The 17,320-nt window shown below is 39.2% G+C and overlaps 1 protein-coding gene across 4 annotated transcripts in view; it reads left to right on the top strand.

Moving 5' to 3' along the window:
- The first annotated feature begins 5,253 nt into the window (after positions 1 to 5,253).
- LOC121381117 (protein kinase C and casein kinase substrate in neurons protein 2-like) overlaps positions 5,254 to 17,320 on the top strand; it is a 53,166-nt gene continuing 41,099 nt past the window's right edge. For 3 of the 4 annotated variants that reach the window (XM_041510237.1, XM_041510235.1, XM_041510238.1), the window contains exon 1: positions 5,254 to 5,304. The gene's annotated coding sequence lies outside the window, so the exon portion shown is untranslated. The other variant, XM_041510236.1, reaches the window with a different exon arrangement.

Below are 17,320 nucleotides of genomic sequence, written 5' to 3'. Positions count from 1 at the left end.
TTCCAAAATGTGAATATTCGCAAAAACGCAGCCACGTGCAAACCATGTCACCACTGCACGTGCGTTGTCTGCACGTGCAACATGAACACCGACAGTATAAAAGTGCAGGGTGTTCGCTTGCCTGGCCTCTGTATCTGGCCGACAGTTGACAATCCAGGACATGCCACGTCTCAGTGAACCGCAGAAAAACAATGCCATCGGCCGACTAGACGCAGGCGAATCCAGAACGGCCGTTGCCAGGGAATTCCATGTGTCCCCAAGCACCATCTCCAGACTGTGGGACCGTTACCAGCAACATGGATCAACACGTGACCTCCCTAGATCCGGTCGACCACGGGTCACTACCCCCGAGCAGGACCGCTACATCCGGGTACGCCACCTTCGGGAACGATTGACTACTGCCACCTCCACAGCCGCAGCAATACCAGGTTTGCGCAGGATATCCGACCAGACCGTACGGAACCGCCTACGTGAGATAGGAATTCGTGCCAGACGTCCAGTTCGAGGTGTCATCTTAACACCACAACACCGTCGACTCCGACTGCAGTGGTGCCAGATTCATCGACAATGGCCTCAACTGCGATGGAGACAGGTGTGGTTCAGTGACGAGTCCCAATTTCTGCTCCGACGTCATGATGGAAGATGTCGCGTGTATAGGCGTCGTGGTGAACGTTATGCGGCAAACTGCGTGCAGGAAGTGGACAGATTCGGCGGGGGTAGTGTCATGGTATGGGCAGCCATCTCACACACTGGCAGGGCAACCTGAATGCACAGGGCTACATTGACCAGATCCTCCGGCCACACATCGTTCCAGTTATGGCCAACGCCAACGCAGTGTTCCAACATGACAACGCCAGGCCTCACACAGCACGTCTCACAACGGCTTTCCTACAGAACAACAACATTAATGTCCTTCCTTGGCCATCGATATCACCGGATTTGAACCCAATTGAGCATCTATGGGACGAGTTGGACCGACGCCTCCGACAGCGACAACCACAGCCCCAGACCCTGCCCGAGCTGGCAGCAGCCTTGCAGGCCGAGTGGGCCACCATCCCCCGGGACGTCATCCGTACTCTGGTTGCTTCAATGGGCAGGCGGTGCCAGGCAGTTGTCAACACACGCGGAGGCCACACCAGGTATTGACTCCAGATGACCTTGACCTTGGTGGTGTGGTGTGTCCTATCACTTACTCACAATGGACTAGAGTGAATTGTGAACAATCCTGCAACATTTGGTAATTATCGGACTCACCATTCAATAATTAAATCAATTCTCCAAATGTTACGACAATGTGGTTTTGCGTTTCTTCTTTTGAAGAGTATATTTTACAAACCAACTGATAGCAAACAGTTATTTCTTTCTCATCCTGTTATCCGAGTCATACGAGAAGAAGTATGCCATATAACCTAACACGGCGTATCTGTATGATTGTGTCAAATATACAAACACGTGATTAACGTCTTCGGGAACTCAACATGTATCTTAAAATGCGGGGATATCCAAAACAGCTAATATCAGATAGTATCGAAAAGGCAGTAGTATTAGATAGGAAATATCTGTTAAAACCAAAACAAATAGTTTCAGCGAAAAGGCCGCTCGCATTTGTATCCACCCATAACCCACAGAACCCCGATATATATACTACTCAAAAGAATTTAAGGGTCAAACATTTATAACCAAATAAGTTTCAGAGTGTATTAGTAAAAAGGAAAGTTTGTTTTATTTAACGACGCCACTAGAGCACATTGATTTTTAATCTTATAATCGGCTATTGGACGTCAAACATATGGTCATTCTGACACTGTTTTTAAAGGAAACCCGCTGTCGCCACATAGGCTACTCTTTTTTACGACAGGCAGCAAGGGATCTTTTATTTGCGCTTCCCACAGGCAGGATAGCACAAACCATGGCCTTTGTTGAACCAGTTATGGATCACTGGTCGGTGCAAGTGGTTTACACCTACCCACTGAGCCTTGCGGAGCACTCACTCGGGGTTTGGAGTCGGTATCTGGATTAAAAATCCCATGCCTCGACTGGGATCCGAACCCAGTACCTACCAGCCTGTAGACCGATGGCCTGCCACGACGCCACCGAGGCCGGTAGAATGTATTAGATTGATGATGTAAACTACACCAAAAAATTTATTTATTGTTCCATATTTACAAAAAAAAACAAATAAACGTCACTGTATACAAGAAAGTCACATGACAAAGTCAAAGTTGAAGGTTGTCAAACATGGATTTTACACATTAGAACATTCGTTTAATAGTGTGTGAATCCACCCCTGGCGCGAATACACTCGACAGATCGTTGCCTCATGCTGTTGATCAGACGTCTGAAGAACTTTTGGGGAATGGCCTGCCACTCTGCCATAAGAAGTTGACCCAGATCATGAAGGTTGGCCGGAGGGGCATGGTTATCCCGAACTCTCCTGCCTAATTCGTCCCAGGCGTCTCTATTGGGGCCAAGTCAGGCGAATATGCTGGCCAATCCATCCTGGCGATACCTTGTTGTCTGAGAAAGTCCGTTACCACCCTGGCGCGGTGGGGTCTGGCATTGTCATCCTGCAGAACTGCCCCGCCGCCAATCTTCTGAAGGCCTGGGAGAACCAACGGCCGGATAATCTCATTCAAATAGCGGATTCCATTCAGATTGCCATCCACCACATAGAGGGGGGTCCTGTGGTGGATAGAGATGCCGCCCCACACCATGACGCTGCCACCACCGAACCGTTAACGTCAGCGAAGCGCTCCCCAGGACGTCTGTAGACACGAACCCGACCGTCGTTGAACTGGAGACTAAACCTGGACTCATCAGTGAACATCACTCGACCCCACTGAACACGTTGCCACCGCAGATGAAGCGTGCACCAGTGACGTCTGGCCGTTCTGTGACGTGGTAGGAGTGGTGGTCGAACAGCCTGGCGACGGCAGCGTAGATTATTGGCTCTCAGACGATTGCGTATGGTTTGATCAGACACTCGAGTTCCAGTCGCAGTCCACAGATTGTCACGTAATCGGCGTGCAGTGGTTGTGCGTTGACGTAGAGCCATATTGGTGATGTAGCGGTCCTCTCTATTTGTAGTGCTTCGGGGTCTTCCCGAACGTGGACGATTTCGAACAGAATTCGTTGCTTGGTACCGTTGCCACAGTCGGCCAAGGACACTGACTGACACCAAGTCTCAGAGCAACATTTCTTTGCGTATTGCCATCCTGAAGCCAAGCAATAGCCCTTCCTCGATCTTCGATAGTCAGTTGAAGTCATACCATTGTCGAATTTGGAGTGTGCACCGTACACGAACGCAAGCTCCAATTATACGGAAATTCAGCATTGGGAACATGGAATACACGTGCAAAGCGTGCAAATGAAGCGCTTTTTGAAAAAGCAAGTTATAGGCACTTAGCAGACCTTTCGCTTTCGCCCTAATTTACGTGCAAATGTAAGCATGTTTTCGCCATTAGAACTAGTCGACAGTGTCAATGACAGTGGATTTTAATTCATTTATGGGTTGCTTAGACCCACTTTCGTCAAAATGGAACAATGCCATGCGTGACATTATGGTCTAGCTAATATAATTGACATTCAGAAAATAATGTCGAAAATATCGTCTGACCCTTAAGTTCTTTTGAGTAGTATATATAAAACGATCTTGTCAGAATTGCACATTTTAAAACAAAATGAAAAAAATGTCATCCATACTAGACTGTCTCAATTATAAATAGATTGCGCGGTCGGTGTGGGATTGATCCCCGTCGGTGGGCCCATTGGGCTATTTCTCGTTCCAGCCAGTGCATCACGACTGGTATATTAAAGGCCATAACATATGATATCCTGTCTGTGGGATGGTGCATAATAAAGATCCCTTGCTGCTAATCGAAAACAGTAGCCCATAAGTGGCGACAGCAGGTTTCCTTTCTCAATATCTGTTTGGTCCTTAACCATGTCCGACGCCATATAACAGTAAATAACATGTGTTGAGTGCGTCGTTAAATAAAACATTTACTTTCTTCCTACCACACCTTAGATAAACCAAGGGTAGACCCATGAAACATTTTAGGGGAGGACCTAGGGGGAAGCGGCACCTTGGCCTACTCCTGAAAAGGGTAGTTCAATAAAAGTTTGATGTTCGTTAAATGAAAATTGTAAACAAATTGTTTAAAAGGGGCACTTAATAATTATTTTGTGTGAGGTGGGGGTGGTGAAGACAGTTCCCCTGGGCCTCTCCGGTGGATCCTTCCTTGTGAACCGTCTAACCACTTGTCCAAAACACGTTTTAGACTAGTACTATAAGACAATGGGCTGAATTTACAAAGACCTTTTTACTCTCACACGTACGTGCGTGCGTTTGTGTGTGTGTGTGTGTGTGTGTGTGTGTGTGTGTGTATGTATGTATGTATGTATGTATGTATGTATATATATATATATATATAGTAGTAGTCGTTTTCGAGTTGAAAGACGCTATTTTATAGAATGCTCAATCAGCTTTCCGTTGACGGTGTAATTAAATCTACATCTGATGAGTGAGAGCAATTCAACTCTTTCACGAAACAAGCCTGTCATGTAGAGATAAACATACACTTTTTAACGATGTATATATATATATATATATATTATTTATTTATTTATTTGGGGCGGGACTTAGCCCAGTGGTAAAACGCCCGCTCGATGCGCGGTCGGTCTGGGATCGATCCCCGTTGGTGGGCCCATTGGGCTATTTCTCGTTCCAGCCAGTGCTACACGAGTGGTATATCAAAGGCCGTGATATGTACTACCCTGTCTATCGGATGGTGCATATAAAAGATCATGCCCTTGCTGCTAATCAAAAAGAGTAGCCCATGAAGTGGCGACAGCGGGTTTTCTCTCTCAATATCTGTGTGGTCCTTAACCATATGTCGGATGCCATGTAACCGTAAAATAAAATGTGTTGAGTGCGTCGTTAAATAAAACATTTCCTTCTTCCTTATTTATTTAACCCTGTCGTTATTTTCTTTTATTGAACTGCCAAAAGCAGAGAGTTGCGTGGTGCTTTGTTTTTTTTTCACTGAAAAAAATTATTCTAAAGGGATGTTTTAAGATACATTAACAGCCTTTAATGAGAATAAACTTAAGGAATTAAGTAAAAGTTACAAGAGGTCAATCGTCTCCGGGAGTCTTTGAGATATGCGGATCTGTTATGAGCCATTTTGAGCGGGCCTTGAATCAGTCAGTGTATATGGACTGGAGCCTAGTAACTATAATCCATTTCTCAGTGAAGCTATCTCTGCCATATTGGATTTTCGTCGGAGGTATTTCTGCTGTCAGGTGAGGACGAGTGTAAATAACAAGCATAGATTGTCGTCTGCATGCGTCAAATCAATTGTTGTTTTAACAACATACTCAAAGTATTTAATTACTTATGCTCTAGCTGAGCAGAATCGCATCTGGGTACGCACGACTTGTTAGAATTGGCGAAACTTGCGAAAACAAAAGAGGAACGACTTGACAGTTCGGGTAATCACCTGGTGGCATCTATTAGTCATCTTGACCTATATTTTTGTCGTACCTTTCAATTCCTAATCTCCATACGTCTGTAATATTAGAAAAACAGTTTCCTGAATTTCTTAGGAGTGGAGTTAAGGAGAATTTTACCTACATTATGTCACGTGTGTTTTACCAAAATGTCAAAACGCTGAGTCACATTATCGTGCAGTCAGAATACACCCAACATGATTGAACACCATGCACATGCATGCATGTGCTTCTTGTTTGGTTTTGTTTTGTTTAAGGCACTGGCAACAGGTACAGCAGTTATTTCCTCGGTGAGACTTCCAACCGTTCCAGCATTCAGTTCATTCAGACGATATGGAAGGATTTTCCTTTGGCACTGTCACTAACCCTAACTCTATTTATTTTAAGTATTTATAATGTTCTTTATACGTGTCAGTGCCAAAGGAAAGTCCTACTGACAGTATAATTAATATTTGTTAGAATTAATGTAAGTTTAGGGTTAGTTATATATAAATTACAATACCTTTTTAAACATTTTGTTCTATAAAAGCAACATAATGTTTATATTTTGTAATCCAGTATCACTACGTTTTGCCTTTGAAAAATTAGGCATTTTGACTATTCTGTGTAAACTTTCCTCCACAAGGGTGCTTTTGTTGGTGCTTTTGATAGAAATATAGCACAGAAGACATAATGAGGCATTATGGGACTAAAGGTTCGTTTTATTTCGTAGACACTTGGTTCATTCCGTCAAACTACACGCTTTTGTTGGTGCTTTTGATAGAAATATAGCACAGAAGACATAATGAGGCATTATGGGACTAAAGGTTCGTTTTATTTTGTAGACACTTGGTTCATTCCGTCAAACTACACCCTATGAGATCAGGGCACAATATTTCACTTGAACCACCGTTCTGTTTGCGTGTCGGTTACGCAAACTTAAATTTACGCGAACCGCAAACTGGTTACGTAATGACCTGTAAACGTTCAGAAATTAAAACTTGCAAACTTTTATTCACGCAGACATACTACTAGTATTTCGACAAATGTTTTCTAAAGGCTGAATTTTAGATACTTGATGCGCAGCAACTCAATAAACAACGTTATATTTCAACAGTTGTAATTTGCAACCAGTCTAAAGGAAATGTTCAGTATAGAGTCGAGCCAAAAGTTTTAAAGAAATGTGCTCAGACCGCTGGAGACGGCTAAATTATCTGCTGCTATTTTATCTCTCTAAAATAATATATTATGTAGACATAATATTGGATTGCCTATAATTTTACATATATGTTAAAAACAATTTTAACGTAAACAGGAATCCAAAAGTGTCACAAAAATTGAAAAATACTAACATCGCATAATGAGCTTTAAAAAACAACAACATTTGGAACGTCACTGTAGTATAGAAGTACCATCGATAAAGTGAAAGTAGCATAGCCACCGCAAAACGGACTCCCTCCAAATGATTATGTATATATTTCAAAGGCATAACGCACAGTACGCATGTGCGTAATGCAAAAACAAAATCCGGGAATAGGTCAAGGCTGTCTGTAATTGTTCTATAAAATATCCTCTTAAAATTGACTCGAAAAAAAAAGATTTAAAAAAAAAAAAAAAAAGCCTCAGAAAAAGCTCAGATTGCATCTATAGGCGTCCTGTTTCAAACTTTTCACAGAGGGAGGCCCCCAGAATATCCCAGCTCGGGCACGCCTTTGGTATGCGTAATGCTAAGAAAATTTCAGGCTACGCCCCTGTATTTTGTTTTAGTACTGGAGCCGATATTCAGTTCTGTTATAATATTGTTAACTTCAGCAAGCATTAAAGAATTTTTTTTTCCTAAAATGTTTTCTTTTGTATTTGTTTTAACTTTACGTTTCAGCTAAAAACTATGTATTTAAAATATAATTTCAACGTAATTTTGAGGTAACCCTCGGGTTACGCAAATATAATTCACGTAACCGAACAATTGGTTACCTAGGTAAAAGCCACGTGAACTGACTTCCGGTTCCCTCAGATTTCGAAATATTGTCCCCTGTGAGATTTATAAGTATTAAAGCCACACGCCCTAGTTCCATCCAGCGAAAATAAATTATAATTTGGTGAATCTACAAACCTGTAACACACTTGGATCACGTTTTTATCAAATGGAGTGAAAAAGCAGGTTTTATATCGATAAATACCATGGGAATCCCCATGTCCCAATTGCTTGAAATAATTTTGAAAGTTAGTATTCTGATGTCGCTCGAAGCACAACAATGCCTACGTCACGACAAATTTCACAGAGTACGCACAGACTTGGGGTGCGTTCCTTTCACCTCTCCTGGACATGTTCCAACTGTTCTGTCCTGGTTGTATCCCCTCTCCAGATATCGTAAGACTTAGCAAAATTATTGGTTTTACGGGTTTGTAATGTTTTGTATTGAGACACTTACTGGTCTGAACTTTATTGTTACTGAAAATGTTCACGAATTGTGAAGAAAAATCTCACAAATGAACAACAAGCAAATAACAACAAATCGGATGTTGATTGCGCGAACCGTGCACGAGAAAACAAACCGAACCAAAATGATAACGGTCACGTGATATACCGACGTCTGTGACGTTTACACAGGAAGATTCCCTCTAAAAATAGATTGGACCTCGCTTGCTTAACGGTTTTTTCTCGAGTGCACGTGGCTTTTTAAGAAATACAAAAAATGCATTTCGTGGTTTTACAAACATCAGGATTACCAAAAAGCACTTTAGGTGAATGGAAATGTGTATTCTAAATAATAAAATGTCAGTATAGTGCAATTTTATTTGTGAAAAAATGGGTTTAATAGCGAAAAACAACGCCGTAATGGTTAACAAATAGCCGTAACTAGGGCGTGTCCCTTTAAAATACAGTCTCACTTGTTGATCCACTGTGGCCGAATGGATACAGTGCTCGGCTAAAGCCCCGATGGTCTAAAGTTTGAATCCCAGACCCTAGCGCTGCATCGTTTGTAGTGTTTAATGCTATGTCCACTTGATATCGCTATCCAATACATGCTGGAACGGTCGGAAGTCTTTCCCCTACAATGTCAGATCAGTTTGAAGTTAAGAATTCCAAATTAATTAGTAATTTGGATGCCTGCTGTATATCCACTATTTCCAGACATCAAAATTAGCACAAAAAACCGAGTACTCTACCGTTTGAAAGCTAGATGGATCATTTTCGAGTTCACCAATAATAATAATTTAGAACAGTTATTTTACATAATAATCACTAATACACGCATTACAGGAAAAAATGTAAAAAAAAGTTGTCAAATGCTGTGTTTAAGACTATTTTGAAAATATATGAATGTCCTGTCCCCATCCCCCCCCCCCCCCCCCAAATCTTAAGGGTTTTTAAGCTCTATCTCCCTCTTTAGGTGACGTATTAAGTTATTACTATTAGTAAAGTTGTATTTATTTGAAGTAGGGCTAGTGAATTTTTAATCGTAGCTAGTCAGTTTTAAAAATCACTGGCTAATGGATTTAAGAGGTGGGGAGCAAGAGTGATAGCTCCCCTCAATGGTGAGGTGTGCTGTGCAGTTTTCTGGATACTCCCCACACCCACCAAATATTTATATACATACATGTGCATGATGATGATGATGATGGGATAAAAATGTAATTAACTTGGTGAAACGGGGCTAGCTCTGGCTCTCATCAAATTTGCCAATTTAAATTTGGCGAATTAATTTCATACATTAGTCAGGGCTTCTAGAATTTTTATAAAATCCAGTTGCCGTAGGATCAGTGATTTTTTTAATTTACTAGCCATAATTAAAAAATCACTAGCCCTACTTTACTTTAAGTTAATACAATTTTACTAAATAACTAATAATCAGATGTCACCTAAAGAGGAAGATAGAGCTTAAAACACTAACATTGGGGACTTGGGGTGAGGGCAGGGCATTCATATTTACAAAATAAACGTGACTATAACATTTGACCCCAAAAACATTCACTAGCCGTCGGGCATGGAAATAGTAGTTATTTACTAGCTCAACACTGAATATCACTAGCCATGGGAGTGGGGCTACCATAATCTAGAAACCCTACGTTAATTGACATTTTGTTAGAAAAGAACTGGCTTTCTGTGATTTTTTTTAAGTTCAAAAGATAATTTGGCGAAATTTTCTACTAACCCAGAGCTAGCTTTGTGAAATATTTTGTTCATTATTGCATTGCGATTCACTACGCAAGTTCAAGAGATCGATACACAATTTTAAAACATTTTAAAGCAGTAGTTGCTAATCACTTTTCATTGACTAGAAATATCGCTAATTAAGATTTTGAAAACAAAATTATGAAAGAATGAATAAATAATTACAAATTAAAAAGTACATTAGAGTACAGGTAGGTACATGTAACTTCATCCTAGAAGTGTAACTAGGTTGTGACGGATACAGGTATGCATGTATGTAGTCCTTCGGGAGTATCCTACCTAGTAAATTTTACCTCCATGAACTGTTACTACAGTACACACAGCTGTCCATATAAAAAAAAACCTAGTGCTCCCAGAGAATATCAGATAATGACTAATGCAGGCTTGTCACTCATGAATTCAGTTTTTACAGTGCATGGCGCTACTGTTGACATACATGCATGTCACTTGTTAGTCGTGAGTCACTGACTGTAGACCTGTACAGGTATGGCAGGGCTCGAAATGTTAACCTCCAAAAAGTAGTCCATTTTTATGAATGTTCACAAGCTACATCAGCGCTTCTACAATTTTTACAAATCCACTAGCCATGGGGTCAGTGATATAAAACATTTACTAGCCACGATTAAAAATTCACCAGCCCTATTTTATTTAATACAATTTTACTAATAGTAATAATCAGATATGTTACCTAAAGATGGAGATAGAGATTAAAAACACTAAGATGTTGGGGTGGGGTACTAGTAAGGATACTTACATATTTACAAAATAGACAACTGCCACATTTGACTTCTTTTTTCTTTTTTTTTCACTAGCCGTTGGTCATGGCAATAGTAGTTATTTACTAGCCCAACATTGAATATCATTAGCCATGGGAGTGAGGCTACCATAATCTAGAAGCCCTGTACATGTACAGTACATGTAGCAGGTGAGGTTTATGTGTAGAAATTCAGCTGTTAAAACCATTAAAAAAAATCCTGTGTAGTTTTTTCAAGAGAGATGTGTGTACGATTATCTCATCTGTTATTATATAGTTCATGATTCTGTTATATATTTTTTCATAATACTCTACAGGGGCGTAGGAAGGTTCCAAAAAGTGGGGTGGGACACCCACATACCAGAGCTAGCTCTGGCACTCGCCAATTGGCAAATTTTATTTTACTTTAGTCGAATAATTTCATGTAATAATTAACCTTTTTTAGAAAGTAACTGTCAATTTCTGCAATTTTGGAAGTTTAATAGATCATCTGGCAAAATGTTTTGCTTTCCCAGAGCTAGCCATACATGTACATGTACAGGAAACCATCACCGGAAAGAAATTTTGGGGTATGGTGCTATGAAATTGAATATAAATTTACAATATGTGTGCTGAATGCAATATAGGCCTCGCCAAGAGTGAAAATAGGTTATGGTTAGAATATCATACAGTAATGATAAAAGTAATTAATTTTGTCAAAAGGTTACCTTTAAAAAAATAAAATCTGCAAAAATAAATTGGATATGGTGTTTTATCCTCGGACAGAAACCCTGACCATGTAGTGCTTCATTAATTTATATATATCTTCCTGAATAGTTACTAATATGTTATTAATACATGTATGTATTCAAGTGCCTGTATGATGTCATTGTGCTAGGCTTGGTTCTCTTCCTGTTCGCATGTTTAAGGAAGAGTGCATAAAAAAACCAACTGATCAAAAGAATTAAACTGCCTGGTTATAATTATTTTTATGATGTGTCATCATACATTGTACATGTACAATTGCATGTACCTGTGGATGTACACTGTACACACGTATGTATATGATGTATGTATCTATAAAGCAAAACATTAATCGGTGTTTAATAACATGTATATATGTACAAGCGACATATGTTCTGTAATGTTATTGTATGTCTACATGTGAGTGAGTGATTACTACATGTATAAATGTTCATAAATATATGTATAGCTGTAAATATGGTTTGATGAACCACAAACTTGCATATAAATAAATAAATATATATATATATATATATATATAACAAATATGTTGTTCATTTATAGGTACCATAGATGTATATACCTTGTATATTATGTGTGTGTATATTAATATTATACATGTAGGCCTCGTGAAATTGTACTGGTTTTTACATATTCATCCATTTCTCATTTGAATATGAAATTTAAGACATATTTGTTTTATAAGATGGTATTGGTTAACTTGAAAATGAAAATACTTAGTGTAATCTGTAGATGGGTAGGGCTTCCAGATTATGGTAGCCCCACTCCCATGGCTAGTGATATTCAGTGTTGGGCTAGTAAATAACTAATATTGCCATGCCCGATAGCTAGTGAAATTTGTTTTTGTCAAATGCTGCATTTAAGTCCCCCAGTAATGTATGTTTAATCTCTTTGGGTAACATGTTCAATTATTACTATTAGTAAAATTGTATTAAGTAACAGGGCTTGAACTTAACGACGGCACTGACGGCAATTGCCGTCTTTGAGATATAAATTGCTGAAGGTAGAGAGCATCACCGACGGCATTTTTGTACCATTGGTAAAGCTCTTCAACAAAGACAAAATGTAAATCTGGTGTATGTTAACTGCCAATATTTAACAGTTGCACATTTGAAATGTCTACATACAACAAAATAACCTTTCAGTCATGTTTATTTGCTGCAAATATTACTTTAAAAAAAAAATCTTGCCATAGGCAGGCTCAAAATTGCTGTCAGTGGGCCGTTTCACCCATGGCAATTCGTTTAAAAATTGCGGTGGGAGACAAATTCTTACGTTCGAGCCCTGAAGTAAGCTAGGGCTAGTGAATTTTTAATCATGGCTAGTACATTTTGTAGAAATTCTAGAAGCCCTGAGATGGGTTATGCAAATGTTCAGTTCTAGGAGGCCTCACCTGCGGATCTGGTTTCTCCTATGCATGCACACACACATGTAGTATACCAGTGCTGGGCTTCTCACCCGTCTTACATCACAGCTTAGTCTGAAGTTTACTCAGTGTTCATGATGCACCAAACAGAAGTTCAAAGGTTGTTACAGATTTTATTACTTGAGAAGGACAGCGGGACGTAACCCAGTGGTAAAGTGCTTGCTTGATGTACAGTCAGTCTAGGATTAATCCCTGTCGGTGGACCCAATGGGCTATTTCAGAAAGCCAGTGCACCATGACTGGTATATCAAAGGCTGTGGAATGTGCTATCCAGTCTGTAGGTTGGTGCATATATATAAAAGATTCCTTGCTTCTAATGAAAAAATATAGCAGGTTTTCTCTCTAAGACTATATATATGTAGTATAGTTACTTGTATGTCAAATATCTAATAGTGAATGATTAACTGTGCTCTAGTGGTGTCATTTAAAACAAAACAGACTTAATTTTTATCACTTGAGAGGAAGATGACATTTTATATACCCACAAGGGAGGGGGAGGGAGACGGAGAAAGAAAGAAAGAGAGGTAGCAGACCCACCAAGTATAAAATATTTATCATTGTTCCAGGGCTCGAAATTAAGATTTTGCAGTTTTAAAATTATTTTTAAGCCAAAAACGTTTGCCAGAAATCTTTTTATGAAAATGATGTCATGGAACCATTTCCTGGGATAATGAGTTTACAGAGATCGAAATAACGAGGTCAGACTGTATAGATCTTTTTAATTTATAATGTTCATATATTGTGTGGGTGGACTTTTTTTTCTGTATTTTGAATACTGCTTTTATGACTGTTTTAAGGACAGGACTAGTATTGATATTGTTATTACTATTAGTATTTTATGTATACATTTCACATGTATATACCGTATTGTTCCTATTTGTAGCGCCCCCTCTAATATAAGCGCCCCCTATTATCACGAGAAATGTATCATGAAACGGTACCCGTAAAATGGTAAAACTGGCTTACCTGACTGCCGACTTGCAATGATTATAATAGGTAAACAAATAAAATCCAAACAGGTGAAGCACTACGACACTAATATGGGCGAACAGTATGTCACACATGTCGTTTATCAAATGTATGTCGCTGTTATCTCCACGCAGAATGAACGCACGACACTCCGTTAACGCTGTTCAAAACCGGAAGTACAAACATACTGGTAGGTATTTACACCGACACCGTAACACCGTTCAAAAAACAGGTAAATGATAACTTTAAGCAAACTGGAGTCAAATGTCAACAATTTAACTTTAACTAAACTTAAAACTGGAGTCAAATAACAAGAATTTGTGTACACAGTGACAATCAAATACACTCCGCAGGCCCTATATGCCTACGTGCACAGTACCATGTATTTCGATAAATCAGCTGACAATGTACGGTACGCTACGTCATTTCAACAAGAAAACGTCACTGGTGCAGAGACTCGGCGGCAAAGCTTTTGATGTCTCAGCGAGCCAGACGCATTGACAGTTTGATACGAGGATTTTTCACACGTATTACGAAATGTGTTCTAGTACTCTAATTAGCGCGCCCCCTTTGTGTTTTGCATCGCGCCCGGGCGCTACAAATAGGAACAATATGGTATTTATTTATAAACATTGGATCTGTTATGACTTGTATGGGTTAGCTTATTATATTTTACATTTAAAATTTACATGCCATAGTAGCTGAGCAATGTGCATTAGTACATTTAGAATATATGACTTGAGCAAGGCTGGGGGCACTGTAAGTATTATTTATTCAGGGCTGTCTGATGTGTTATATAATATATTTCTTATTTTTTAAAAAACGGCGGCATGGTTAGGCCATCGGTCTACAGGCTGGTAGGTGATGGGTTCGGATTCCAGTCGAGACATGGGATTTTTAATCCAGATACCGACTCCAAACCCCGAGTGAGTGCTCCGCAAGGCTCAATGGGTAGGTGTAAACCACTTGCACCAACCAGTGATCCATAACTGGTTCAACAAAGGCTTGTGCTATCCTGCCCGTGGGAAGTGCAAATAAAAGATCCCTTGCTGCTAATCTGAAAGAATAGTCCATGTAGTGGCGACATCGGGTTTCCTCTCAAAATCTGTGTGGTCCTTAACCATATGCCTGATGTGATATAACCATAAATAAAATGTGTTGAGTGCGTCGTTAAATAAAACAATTCTTTCTTTATTTTAAAAAAATAAATATTTTGGATGCGCATATTTTCTTTAAATACATTGGCAAGTCGCATGATAGAGTTTTTTATGTTTTTTAAGTTTTATTGCCTGTGAAACCGTGGTAATGGTGGATTAGGTTACATGATAATGGGTAACGGACAACTGGCCTTGGTGGCATCGTGGTTATGCCATCGGACATCAGGCTGGTAGGTACAGGGTTCACAGCCAGATACTGGCTCCCACCCAGAGTGAGTTTTAAAGGCTCAATGGGTAGGTGTAAGGCCACTACACCCTCTTCCTGTAACTTAACTTTGTTCTTCGGATGCAAATTCAAGAACCAAAGAAAGGTTTATGTCATAAATAGCATTTGCTACTCAGTTTTTTAGTATTTAAAATATCAATATTTTCTAGTTAATCGCTATTTGTCTCGGCAGAGCCTCGACAAATACTGATTATAATGACAATGTAGACTGTTAATATTTTCTATATTAAAAAAACACTTGTGACAAATCCTCTGTATATATGTTCAAATAAATTAATGTAACAGTGGCGTACTGCATCATTCAGTGGCCTGGGAAAAATTTTCCCCAAAATTAGTTACTCGCGCTAATGGGACCATGGCAAAGTAATCTTGGATAAACCCCTGTTTAAATATATGAAATGAAACCAGTAGTACTCGTGCACGCGCTCGTGTTGTTTAGATACATGAAATGAAACCAGTAGTACTCATGCATGAGCTCGTGTTTGGGTTTAACATCCCATGTGTGTCGGGGCTAGGTAGCTATACTGATTGGTGGACTGAGAGGGTTTGCTGTGAACTGAGAAATTCAGTGTGTTGAGAGAGAGCCATTGGCATGGAGTGTGTTACATAAGATCTGTACATGTACATACATACATACATCATACATACATACATACATACATACATGTACATACATATACATACATACATGTATGCATTCCTGAACGCAGGTGTTTCAACATTTAGTCTTTCTCCAATTTCAGTAGTGGGTTGGATATATGGTTTGTGCTGGTAAATGTATGTTCCATATGTTCTTAAATGTAAAATGTACATTGTGCATACATTTGTACATGTTTCTCATACATTGATTACACTCTATATGCTACCTATTATATACGATTTAAATTAATAGAGGTTATTACCAGTGTGTGTTTTGGTATCATCAATATTATACATTGGAATTAAAACAATTATTATGCCTCAGGTGAGAATAATACAAAAGGATATTACTTGATACATACATACATAGAATAGAGTATGTATGTTGTAGAGTTATGTTATCTCCAGTATCAGGTTTGATACTATCAAACCATCTGTTCACTGTTTTCGAAATACCTTGCATGTTTTACTGCAGATAAAACTCGAAATGTTATCTTCGTATTAAACCTACATTGGTGACTGTCGTGTGTGTCTGTCTGGTCAGCCAGGTTCTACTGACCTCCAATTAAAGTTTGCCTTTCACCCGGGATGTCCAGAAGGGTAGGTGTATCACAATAGGGGTTGATCCCCAGGTTACACAGTGGAGCCGTAAACTCGTTTGAGCCCATTCTTCACATAGCTGCCACTGCTGGGCGTGTGGGAAACATCAAGGCCTGTGCATGGCCACTGAAGCCTGAATGACACAATTACCTGTCTCTTGTTTGGTGTACGGATCGCGTGTCACGCACAAGAATGCATTCATTGATTCACCCACATTCACAACACTGATTGACATTGTGGGCTGCATGTATGTGATGGTGGTATTTTGTAATCATATATGTGTATGTATGTATGTATGTTTAGGGTGCATGTACATCTAGGTAGGTACAATGTACACCCTGTTTGTGCAGGTACACAATAATTAATGCATTTATTTATTATCTGTATCTTGGTCAAATCTGTTTATAAATGGCCAAGGGGCTATAACACATACTTGGCTGTAATTCACAGGTAATTGTAATTGTACACATGTATATACATGTACATGTATTATGTTTTCTGCTAGAAAAGTATTTGAACTTGCATATTAAAAATAAAACCATAAGTGCCTCTATTACAGTCCATCCCACAAGGAACACCTTTTTTCATTCTATGGAATTTATTTATTTCTGCGCTGATCGTTTTCTAAATTGGACACAACAATTGATGGGTTTTTTTGTGTTTTTTTCAAAACTCTCTTACTTTTCTTCCTACGTCAAACAAAACTGAAATTATTTTTTAAAAACCAAAACAATTTTGTATGAGGATGGGACGGACTATAGGTGGTTATGGGTTTGAAATGTTTTGAAATTAGACGGTGCATTTCATGTGCTAATTAGTGACAAATTTTAAACAGCAGTGCTGTTACTATAATTTATTGAAAAATTATAAAATAAATCCATATAATGTCCAAGATTTCAGTTAATGTACTTTTATACCCTCCATATACTCTGGCAGAAACTCTTACAAGTTACATGTAAGTGTGGCTTTTATATCTGAAGGGGGAGCATTTTATTTGGATGTAAAATAGGTGTTTGTATGTATACATAATGAACATCAAGTCCTTCATAGGCAAGTGCTTCATATTCAGGTGTCCTGT

The sequence above is a fragment of the Gigantopelta aegis genome, chromosome 9 (assembly GCF_016097555.1).
Source record: "Gigantopelta aegis isolate Gae_Host chromosome 9, Gae_host_genome, whole genome shotgun sequence".
In the NCBI taxonomy this organism is placed as follows: domain Eukaryota; kingdom Metazoa; phylum Mollusca; class Gastropoda; order Neomphalida; family Peltospiridae; genus Gigantopelta; species Gigantopelta aegis.
The sequence above is the reverse complement of the archived record's forward strand: the minus strand, read 5'-3'. Positions and strand labels throughout refer to the sequence as shown.